The following is a 12,066-nucleotide window of genomic DNA, read 5'->3' as shown; positions in this document are numbered from 1 at the left end:
CCCCCCTCCTTTCTTCTTTTCCCCTCCAACTCTCACGCCCGCGCATGCGCCATGGTAGGAGCGCCAGAGAAGAGCTACCGGTCCCTCTGGGGAGCAGCGCGGGGGTGGGATCAGACCAGCAGGGCGGGTGCCAGGGTAGGGTGCTGGGCTGTATGCCCCTCCCTCCCTCCTGTGGCACTGGGAGCATTTATACATAAACTTTTTTTTTCAGCAGCACAACATAGATCTGCTACGCACGCAAGATGAGGCAACCTGCGCTGCATCACCGTGCAGTTGTTCAAAAGCATGCCACCACCATTTTCTCAATGCTAATGCGCATTTCACCACTTGTACAACTATGTGTCGCAGTGCCGGATGCTTTTCAAAGCTCCCGACGCTGCGACAAATACACATGTAAAAAGGTCCTGGGGACAGGGCACCTAAGGCCTGCAACAAAACTTTTGTTTTTTATTACAGCAACTAAATAGTAGCAAGAAAAGGTTTTTCTTTGCAAGCTTTCAGGCCCGAACGCCCTTCCTCAGGCAAAGGAGAATTCAAAGACTGTAAAAGTTCTCCCAGGTAGAAATGAGACTTTGTCTTGCACAGGGGATTTAAAAGATGGGAGTTAAAAGATGGTTCCCTGGGTATAACAGTCCATTTTTAAAAGGGCTGCTCTATGAGTACAGGTTTCCCCTGCCAACTGCAGTTTTGAGTATCCATGCTTAATATTCTATATACCATTTTGGCTACCACAGTATATAGTTTTGAGTAACCGCAGTTTTCCATGGCCTGCCACCTGCCATTTTTCCCATAAGCGTTTTGCCTTGCCAGCCACTGTTTCGCCAAGCATGGGAACTTTCAGGAACCTAACCACAGCGGTTGGCAAAGGGAAACCTGTATACAAAAGAGGCACAGACAATGGGCAGAAGCAGGAGTTTTATTTGCATATGCTTTTAGACCAACACAGCTAAAACCAATATCCCCAAAGCCCCTGAAATATTTCAGCCTCCCCAGTTTCCTACAAGAACAGATTTTGCAGCCTGTTTCTGCAGCCCACTGACTGATAATACCCCTGCCTCCCTTCTCTGTCTGTCTCTTTTAGGTCCTTTTTTTTTGCCCCAGCAAAGGGGCTCAGAAGGGAGAGAAAAAAAGAGCTATGCCAAAGCATGGTGTGCGAACCCCACAGCCCCAGCAACTGGCACAGGAAGTAAGGGGGAGTTCCCACTTTTATACAGAAAATCAAAAGGATTAGGGTCACAAGCCAACACGAGGGAACAGGTAAAAGGTAAAGATATCAACAGTGTGGTAACAGCACCTTAATCCTTCTCACCCTCAACCCGCTCCCTGCCCCCAGAGGTATCCCCAAACAAGTCTTTAGTTCCTAGAGCACTCAAACAGCAGGCTTCAGCTGCCCCCAAATCTGGGTCCAGTTCCTTCAGACCACAGTCCTAGCTGACAGAGCGAGTGTGATCTCCAGCTCCACTGTGCTGGGAGATACAGCTCCACTGTGCTGGCTATGTAGCTTAGTGTAGGGCTGACCAGGTTCCACCTGCTTGCTGCTCTCTCTTCCCCTTACTCCAACCTCGAACTTCCTCTTCTTTTTTTCCCTTGCCCCCCAGCCCCTGGTTCCTCCTGCTGTTATATTCACATTACGGTGGGATCCATTTCCCTGCAGGCAAGTCTATACCAGTCAGAAAGGATACTACTGTTGCACGTCTAAAAGCTTCACCATTCTCAGCCACAGACTTGGGTCTGTGAGACTTTACCTGATCTGGTGAGGCGCAGTAAGTAAATTGGCTGTGGCCATGTCCTTGTCACACACAGTACATTTCATTTCTCCTACGTTGTTTGTTTTTTACCCAGTTTAGGTAGTTGACTAAATTTAAGGTTAGGACACAAGGATGGCCTTAATTCAGTGATACTCAACTAAAGAGATCCTTTTAAGGGTGCCATAGGGGTAGCACTCAGTACTTGCACAGTTAAGTGTGCAGACACCTACATACAATTCACTAAAGAAACCCAGAGATTTCAAGAGAAACCCAGAGATTTTAAATAGGACTTTAAAGTATAAAAATCATTCTGGACCCTGTTGTTTTCCTGAGTTCTTTACAACAGAATTGGGCTCTTATTTCTCTGTAGCCAAAAAAACAATGAAAACTAAGCTGGCATTTTCCAAGAGGTGCTTTGAATCTAAATTTGCTCCATCAAGGTGCAAACTAATTGTATGTGTTTCCACTAGATTTTTGTCTCTAGATAACTTGTTCAATGTTAAAAGCTACAGTGAAGACATAGGACACAATGCTATTCCACCCATTGAGTATCTAAGTGGATTTAGGCCATATGTAGATGAAATGAGGGGCATGTGTGTATGACACTTTAAAGCAGATTAAATGCTTTTGCACCGCTTTAATGGTGTTGGTGTTTGCATGCATCAGTGGAGTATTGCACAGTAATTCCAGCCACTGTAGCAAATTTGGCGGCGTAATGCGTCTTAAATGACTTGGGGTGCAGCAAACTAAAACTCCTCTGAGGAGTTTTAGTTTGCCGCCCTACAGCCACAGAGCAAAGCACCGGGCTCCGTGCAGCCCAGGGGCTGTGCAGGAAGCCTGTGCAGGCAGCCTGGCAGCAGCCTGGGAAGGCAGGCTCAGCCCAAGAAAAGCAGCGAGCCTGATCTTTTTTTTTTTTCCGGAGCCTGCCTGAGCTGCGTGGGGGCTCAGTGGTTCCCTCTGCAGGTGCGGTGCCCCCCAGGACCACACAAGCCGTGTGCCTGCGGGCTAGTGCTGCCTTGGGGTGGTGCACCGCTGCCATGGAGGGAAGCACCAGCCCCCTCCGCCCCGCAGCCCAAGGACTGCTCCGCTGACATGGGTGTTTAAAGAGCCCTAAATTGAAGTGGTGTTTTTAAAAACCCACTGCTTCAATTTAGGGCCCCTGTTTTGTCTACACATGCCCTTAGATACCAAAGTGATTTTATTCTATCCACCTGAAGTTCCTGAAAAAATGTTCATGCACCTACTTTATAACACATCATCATTTTAGCATTAAGACTGACATGAAAGCCACAGTCCCTCAGAGATTGGGGGGCATGGCGACTGCCTGCAGCTGGCAGTGGTAAGCAGGGAGATCTCACAGGCAGCCACAGCAGCGTCGGTGGCAAGGGCAGGCTAAGTGGAGAGCTCCCACAGCCAGCCACAGCAGTGTCAGAGGTGGGGGGCAGGCTAGCAAGCGCCAGCCAGAGGTCAGTGACCACCAGCAGATGCCACCGGCAGCAGCGGCCAATGATGATCAGGGACTGCCCACAGGTGCCACCAGCAGCATCAGTGGTGCTTTTTGTAGGGGGTGCCCCGCCATGTTCAGGGGGTGCACGTGCAGCCATGTGCACCCCCTACACATCACCAATGAAGATGGAATCAGAAAAGGCAGCAACAGGAGGAGAAGCCATCACCTGATGTGTTAACTGTTTTTCATGGACTTGATCGGTGTGGAATAGGCAATTTGCAATTTGCTTTGCAGAGCCACCACACTGAAGAAAATGATAAATTATGGCTAGCCTAGGAGTTGCAGAAGTTATATCCTCTATTCTTAACACACTGTTTATTTGTCTCCTTAGAGATTTCCACTTTATTGGCGTACTAATTTTCTAAGGGTAATGGGCTAAAAGTATCTTAGATAAATATTTTGGTTTACTGAAGAAAGATTAGCAAACTACATATCAGGTATTTTTTCTACTGTGTTTCCTTCCTCCTCTCCGGTAAAGGTAGCAATAAGAAATGTATGCAGTTATTGTCTACATATTATTTAGCAAATGTTAAACAAACAGAAGTATTATTTCAAGTTACCGAACCAGCCTCAACTGATTACATTGTGTCAAAGGTTTAAAGCTCAATAAAATTCTCTCTCAATAATCACTTTGGCTAGGGACAGACATTCAAAAAGCCTGAGCCTGAATTGATTCTTTTTAGAGACTGAACCGATTTGCAAGTGGACAGACATTTACTTTTCATTCCGTAGCTGGGGTCTGCCAGCCCTGACTGTTGTCTCTGCCTCTGCTTCTGCCACTCTCCCACAGACAGGCAGACCCCAGCTGTGGTGCAGGGGAAGGAAGGGAAGGAGCAAAGAATTAACCCCCTCCATACCCACTTTACCTTAAAGGGGCCATGAAGGGACATGTCTGGCCATGCCCCTGCCCCTGCTCCAGCTAGAGAGCAGAGAGGCAGGGCCAGCTCTGCTCTCTGGAGCAGAGAACACAGCTCAGCCCAGGGCTGCAGAGCATGCTGGGATGTTTGAGGACTCTGGTTTAACTTAATTCAGGAATGGGTCTGGGACAGAAGTTCCATAGACTGGTTTGCCCCAAATTAGTTAAATCTGATACTATATTCAACCAGGTTTATGTGCACTGAACTTATGTTTAAACCAGTTTCTGATCGCTTAAACCAGTTTACGTGGAGCTGCTGTACCTAGCCTTACAATTAATTCATTCTATCATGATGCAACCATCTATTTTTCCTATAATACTGTAATTAACAGCTTATATGCAAAAAACACAAGACAGCTATCCAATCGTTGATGATACAGTACCCCAATTCATAGGATGGTATTGCATACTTCAAGAGGAGAATGGATACTATTTTATTGGCACTTCTAGCTTCCCTTCAATTTGAGGGATAATTTCACACTAAATGCTTCCTACATTAGAGGTCTAGAGTTAATTTATACCCTCCAAATAAAATTCACTCTGCCATAGAGAGTATCCAATTTTTCCCATTATACTAGTGGTGGGAGAGATAGATGGCCTAAGAGGTGTCATAAAGGACACTGTCCATTTTGTATAACCAATGAATTTCCTTGATCAGGGAAATTCTTCCATTAGTCCTCTGTTTGTTTTAATGCTACTTTGCCTTCAGGTGACCTTAATGAACCAGCTAATCTAGCTTTACCTGTTCTTATGTGCCTGATCCAACATTCACTGAAATCTCTGGGGACATTCCTATTAACTCTCTTTATCATTGGATCAATCCCATAATGAGCCATGAGGGAAGTACTGGCACCACTGAAATGGCTGCGAGTTTAAATGTTGATTTCAATGGGGCCATGATTTGCCTTTATTTTTGTGTGTATTTGACTGGCTACCTTCTTCAGTTTTTAACTGTGATATTTCTTGGTATACATACATACATACTAACAAGTTTAAGAAACATTTTTATCTCTTCGGACACTTAAAACATGACATAGCAAAGCCTGATAAAGGAAACATACTAATCAAATAACAATCAAGATTTGTCTGGACTTTGAAAGACTAAAAATACAATTTATCTGAAACTTTCAATTTCTTGGAGTTACTGTTGAAATACCTGTGGCAACAGTAACTCAGGAACAAACAAACCGAAGAGTTTCTCAGGCTACAAACTTTGAATGTTTGGAATAATTTTGCAGGCAGAATGCCTTGAATTCTATGAATGAATGATTATGAAGTCCTTTTCAAAAGGGATTTTATGCTGTTGTGAGGGTTCAATCTGGCTATATAACAAGAGCAAGGCCATGGAGAAAAAAAAATCATTCATAAGGCACTTGTTGTTTAAAATGCTGTGTTGTGTTTGGATAGGAGCACTGTGGAACTCATCTCTTTCCAGGGATTTGGGAAGATTATGTAAACAGAGCTGCTGCTTCCCATTACATTTTAGAAAAGGTTTGCATTATTTCAGATTCAGAAACTATTTTGAGTTTTCTTGGATGGAAATAGAATAACTGATTTAGTCAGCTTCTAAAAATCAATGTCTAAAGGTTAAAAGAGTGTGCTGAATGCAAAAACAAACAAACAAAAAAACCCCAAACCAAACCCTTGATTGAGCTGTTATTTATGGTCAGAATGGAACCATTCGATCTCCATTTGTTTATAGCTTTGTGTGATATGTGAGAGACTGTGCCAACATGATGCCATCTGCAAAGCAGGCATAGCGCAAATTGAAATAGTGCCAGACAGCTGCCCCATATAAATTTCGGCATATATATATTTGTATTGTAAGAACTGTCTTTATGATTTTTCTCCCTTGTTTACAAAGCAATAAGTAGTTTTGGAATAAACCATGCCTTGAAATCCAAGAAATATTACCCATTAATGCAATCTTTTCAATCAAGGCTGCATATGTACCGTTTTATGTGCTGATTAGTAGTAGAGTCCATATAACTGGTAGCTAGGTAACAATGTTCAGAACAAAACACCTGATTTATAATTTAATCAACATAGGTGAAGCAATTTGACTTTTCCCTATAAACAAGCATTTATCTCAGTTGGCTTATTATAAATGACCTGTAAAAGGAACATCTACTTTGTTTTGCTCTCTCTAAACAGTTTAAAATAAACAAATATACACTTTCAGTAAATCTGATGTATGAAGTAAGAAAGAATTCATGGCTTCCATAATTTGTCCTGTACAGCATGTCACACTCAGGCTTGCTCAGAGGCACTTCAAACACTGCTGATTTATTCTTCCATGAATCTGAATGAAGATAAAGCAGAAAAGCTGTGGCTTTCCTCCTCTTCAGATGGGATTTCATGGTCTGCCTGCCAGCTTGTTACGAGTGACATTTATTCCTCACTAGTTTTTTCAAATTTATTTTGATTATTTTTAGTTTTCTTAATCCCAGAACAAAGAGCTTTACAATGTTCCAGTGTTCTTCTATTCACCATGATACTGTTTTGTTTAAAAGTATCTTAAAGCTTCAGCTGTTATAAAGGATTTTAGGGGCAAATTTTTCAAACTATTTAACCAGAATGCCTGCAGCTGCTTATTAAGCAATCACAGAGTATCACTCACAAAATGTGCTGAAAATGTACTTCCAATTTTTAATAGACAGGTATCTTTGTCAGAGACTCAAATGGCTCAGAAAACAAAGCAGAAGAGGATAAGATTTGGAGACTTCTTTATTTAGTCATTATTCCCTGCCCTCTTCATTCCTTTTCAAATATTCAACATTAATTAACACAGCTTCCCTCCTTCCTGTGGTTAGTTATGAAGCCTGTAATAATGTCAGTTCCGGAACTCTCTTACCACCCTTTTTAAAAAAAAGTAATTGCAACAAAATAAAATGATAACCATAAGCTCTGTTTGACGAAGATATCACTCATGGATATTTCGTACCATTACTTAATCTTTGCAGCTCTTCTTTGGTTCCACATGCATATATTGGTGCATTACACTTTTCACTACTGCCATCCAGACCCCTCAGAAGTATAAAACTGATGTAAAATGGGTAAAATGTAACTGATGTAAAATGGGACCTCTTTAATCATTAGTATGATATTATTTCCACATTATTGGTGGCACTACTCATGTGCTTAAAAGAAGGCGGGGGAGGCTAAATGTTTTGATGAATTGGGACCCTTTCATTTGCTGCTGGCTTCATATATAGTGACATTGTTATTTTGCTTCCACATTTGGTCTGATTTTCACTAATGTAGGAAGAGGTAGGGTAATGTGTCAGAATTTTCCCATCTGTTTTCAGTTGTTTAGCACTCAGCATTTCAACTTAAATAATGTAGAAGCCTCTCAGCAAATCAAATGTATCTATCAGTTTGTGCAGACACTTTAATAGCGAAGACAATGTGCATCAGATCTAGAATTTAAGACAGAAAAGGTCCCTTGAAGGTTGGACAACTTAACCAATCTGTGGGTGCAAACAGGAAGGTGATATGCTCCAAGATTCATCAGTTGTTGGGCAGTTAAGCTGACGACCATCAGAGAGTGTAAATTGCAAGTTGGGGCAGAGGTGGCAGCAGTGGTTTACTGATTAGTGTTCAAAGGCTTAGGGTACATAATCTCTCTATGCTAACAGAACAAGGTGAAAGGGCAAGTGATGGTAGAAAAAAATCCACTGTCAAAAAATGCACAGCAATGCACGCTGAAAGAAATAACTTAAACACTTATAAGAAATTCCAAATTACCCTGTGACTGCTCTGGAAAGTGATCTAGGTAGATAGCTCAATGGGAGCCATTCCTAAATGTAAAATGACAGATAAAAAGGGAGACAATAATAAAATATTACTGAAACTCTTAATGAGGAGGGCTGTTGAATAATCACTAAAAGATGCTTGGATGATTTGGCCTAAAGTTCATCCAAAGTTTTAGTATTTACACTTCTTAATTTTAACAATCTCTAGTGCCAGCTAGAACATTTCAGTTACACTACGGTAAGCCTGTCAATGGAGCTACTCCAATGATAGAAGAATATACAATTAGGCCCTTTGTTTATATTAGTATTATTAACTATTATTCTTTCAGGGTTAAATCATTATGTCCTGAGTGTCTTTATTACTGCTTGCTCTTCCCCACCCCCCCGCCATGTCACAGTTCCCCAGATACAGAATTTTATAAACCACTTGTTAATGACAGTAGAAAAACAAACAGTTGCATTGTTTTAAAAATTCTAATTACTGTGGTTAAATGAAGCAGAATTAATTAAATTATAGATACTTGACATTTGTAGTTAATTAGTTATATCTAGCATAAACTGTGAAATACGTACTGTTGGTCTTTGTGTTTCAACAACCAAGCTGAAAATCAATAGAACTTAAAGGAGGAATCTGGACAGGGTCACACAAACAGCTTGTTCCACAAAACCCATTTGATTGTGCTAATGAAGGAATATGGTTCCCAGAGCTACTTTATCTCTTCAATTCATTTTGTCATAAGATGATTGTTATGAATCCCCAAAGGCCTCAGTCACATCAGGGCCCCACTGTGCTTTGCACAACATCAGGATATAGAAAGATTGGGACGTGGACCCAAAGAGCTTACAATAATGAAATAAGTGAATGAAACATGCAGTCAGATGGAGGAGCAGTGAGGGAAAGGGCACCAGTAAATAGACAATCCAGTTGTATAATCCAACAATATGCATAACTTGATTCTTTGGATCATTTTAAAACACACTTTTTTTTCACAGAATCAACAATATATACAGGTTTCGCTCGCTTTATGGGGGTTCTGTATGTGCAAATTAGCTCTTATGTGATGACACTTTTTATACCAAAAATTCATTATATGCAAGGTAAATTCACTCTTATGCAACCAGTGTGGTGGAAGTCCACAGTCATCTGCTTTGATCAGTGCATTGTGAGAGTGACATGCACCAAAATATACTCTCCTGCGTGGATCTGTGCTGCAGACTTGTTGCCTGTGACACATGTTTCTGTAGTTGCCATCCCCATTATGATCGTGCCCTGTGCTTGTGTGCACTGTCTGCAGTTGGTGAATACCAACATTGTCTTGTAAAAGTGGTAGAAATGGGTTTGTGGGTCAGTACAGTTGAGGTCTTGGAACGTATCCCTATTTGTTACATTGTAAAGTGGGCTCCCTGTATGCAAATTCAAGTTGTGCACCGTTTTCCAGGAACACGTGTGCAGTACAGCATAAAGCGAGGGAAACGTGTATTTGTCTTCTTTTTAATCTGCTATTTTAAATACACAACCAAAAGGCAATATTCACTCCACCTGCAACAACCTAAATCTCAGGTGCTCAACCTCTAGCCTGTGAGCCATACGTGGCATGTGGAGCCTTGGAATCCAACCCACAGGGCTTCCCACATGTTGGGAAATTTGGCAGTGGGGAAGCAGTGGCAGTACTGCCATCCCCTCCTGATACCAAACACCCATGCCCTGCAGGGTAGGGCAGGGCAGGGCAGAGCTGGGCCATGACTCTCCCCCACCTCCAGCACAACCAGATCAGAGCCAGGCCACACCCCCTTCCTTCTCCCAGCCAGGCTGGAGGAGGGCCATGGCCCCTCCTACCACGAGGCTGGATCAGGGCTGAGTCACAGCCTTTCCCCCCTGAAGGGCCAGGTTGGGACCAGCCCAGGCCCCCTTCTACCACACAGCTAGATCAGGGTCAAGCTGCCCCACTCCCCACTCTGCATGGCCAGATGGGCCCCCACCAGATGTGGACCATGAAGGGATCTGGCACTTCCCATCCAGCCCTCTGGTCGAAAAGTTTGAGCACCACCGATGTAAATCATCAAGGTGCTATACCTCTGCAATGCAAAACATCATCCATCGCTGGGTGGGAGACTTCTTTTATTTGTGTGTGATAAAAAAATTCCCAGAAGAAAAGAGCACAGGCTAGGGAATAGAATGGAGAATGCTTTTACTTGCAAGATTTCTTCAACCTCTATTGGCCAGTCAGGGAGGGAGAATTTATTGTCTTTCATTCCTTCCCTTTTTCTGTATTTTCTAGGGTCCTGTGGCTCCGATCAATCAGTTATTTTTTTGGATCAGCAAGTGATTTTTGTTATTGTGGCAGTTTTTTCACCTCTCTCACAGCATTATGGTGGCAAAGTCAGGTTAATAAGCCTAGGATTTAGAAATGAATATTTAGTACAGTGGTTGTCTACAGGGGGTACGCATACCCCTGGGGGTACTTTGAAAGGTCCCAGGGAGTACACGGGGGTGAGTGGGGACAGAGCACCACCACCATGCACCACTGCCTCACAGGAGTGGGGCCAGGGTTGGGCAAGAGCAGGGCCACACAGACACTGCACTGCTGGTGCTCTGCATCTGGCCACTTGTCAACCCCACACCCTCCGAGTCTGGCCACTCGCCACTCCCCCCTGCCAACTGCTTGGTGCCTAGCCACTCACCATGCCCCCTGGGGGTACACTTATTAAAACGGAAGCCACCAGGGATACACTTATTTAAAAAGGTTAAACCCCCCCGATTTAGTAGTTTCTTACCCTGTTTAATTCACTGCAGCTTGCAGCTGCTGTCCAATGTAGATGGAAGAACAAAGGGCCAACTCCTAAAAGTTAAAAAGACCTAGGATTTTACTAGTAGACCTTGGGCAGTGACAGAAGTGACATTTGTTGTGTGATCAGCCCCCTGAAAGCGCTCTACAGTTGTGCTGTGACACAATGAATGGCTGCAGAGCATTTTAAAAGTGGCCAATTGCGTGACAAATTAATCCTCATCTAATGAGGGATCAGATGAAGGCATTTGAAAGTCTGTTAGTGTCCCTTTGTGCCTTTCTGAAATCTTTTGCAGACAAAGCTCCTCCCCTTTATACCTTCTGTTTCCTTCATAGAAAAAAAGTAGGAGACAGTCAAATACCTGCTCTTAATCCTACATGTAAGCCTAAGAAGAATCTCCCTCCAAGTTTTGGTTCTTGTTATGGGAAATCTTGCACTGGATTCCTTAAGTGCCTAGTACATAAACTTGCTGCCTGCCACTTAAAACTACTGCTGTAGCTCTCTGCTCACCTGAATGCCATCAGTGGTTGGCGTGATGAATTCTCATACACACACCTATGATGTAGGGCCAAGGTATGAAGTGGCTGTGCTGTTCATTACCCATGCTCTCCCAGAGCTGATATACCAGCCTCTGGACTGGAAGAGTGATACCATCCCTTTATATCAGACACAAACCACAGATTCTCTGTACTTTTTTATCCAAATAAAAGGGGGTCTGTAGCAGGGGTTTTCAACTGTTTTAAGGAGACCACCCTTTCTGGTGGGTACTCCTGGTAGGTACTCCCTTCCAGACGTGGAATGGGGTGGGGAGTCCCTCTTGGCAGCCAAATGTGAAGCAGCGGTGGCAACATGGTAGCACGTAGGTTTACAGGCATGTGGCAGTGATGGTGGCAGCGGCAGCGCACGGAGATTCCCAAGTACCCCTGGGGGCATTCTTAGTATCCCCAGGGATACGTGTACCCCTGGTTGACAACCCTGGTCTATGGGCTTTCCCTCAGATTGTAGGAGGAGGCAATGGGGAGATGTGTGCCTGAAGATGGAAGCCAGTGCAGCTCCCAGTTGGTGGAGAGAAACTTTATTATACATAAATTTGTAAACAGGTAAACTGGCTGCTAGTACAGGCCCTAAGAGTGCTGAATGTCAGCTGGGGAAACTTAGCCCTTACAATTTCACCTGAAAGAGAATTGTTCAAATTATCACATCACCAAGTTCAATTTTTCTGATATGGTCTTCTCTCTTTTTCCAGCATAGGGTTTTTATTGTGTGTGCACAAAGCTGAAAAATGCTGCGGAATCATATTAAGATGTGATCTGTTTGCTGTCAATATGTGCCATGCAAAAGGAGAGGAACTAT

The sequence above is a fragment of the Gavialis gangeticus genome, unplaced genomic scaffold, assembly GCF_001723915.1.
Source record: "Gavialis gangeticus isolate Ggan-Ray unplaced genomic scaffold, GavGan_comp1, whole genome shotgun sequence".
Classification (NCBI taxonomy): domain Eukaryota; kingdom Metazoa; phylum Chordata; order Crocodylia; family Gavialidae; genus Gavialis; species Gavialis gangeticus.
This window is presented reverse-complemented; position numbering follows the sequence as displayed.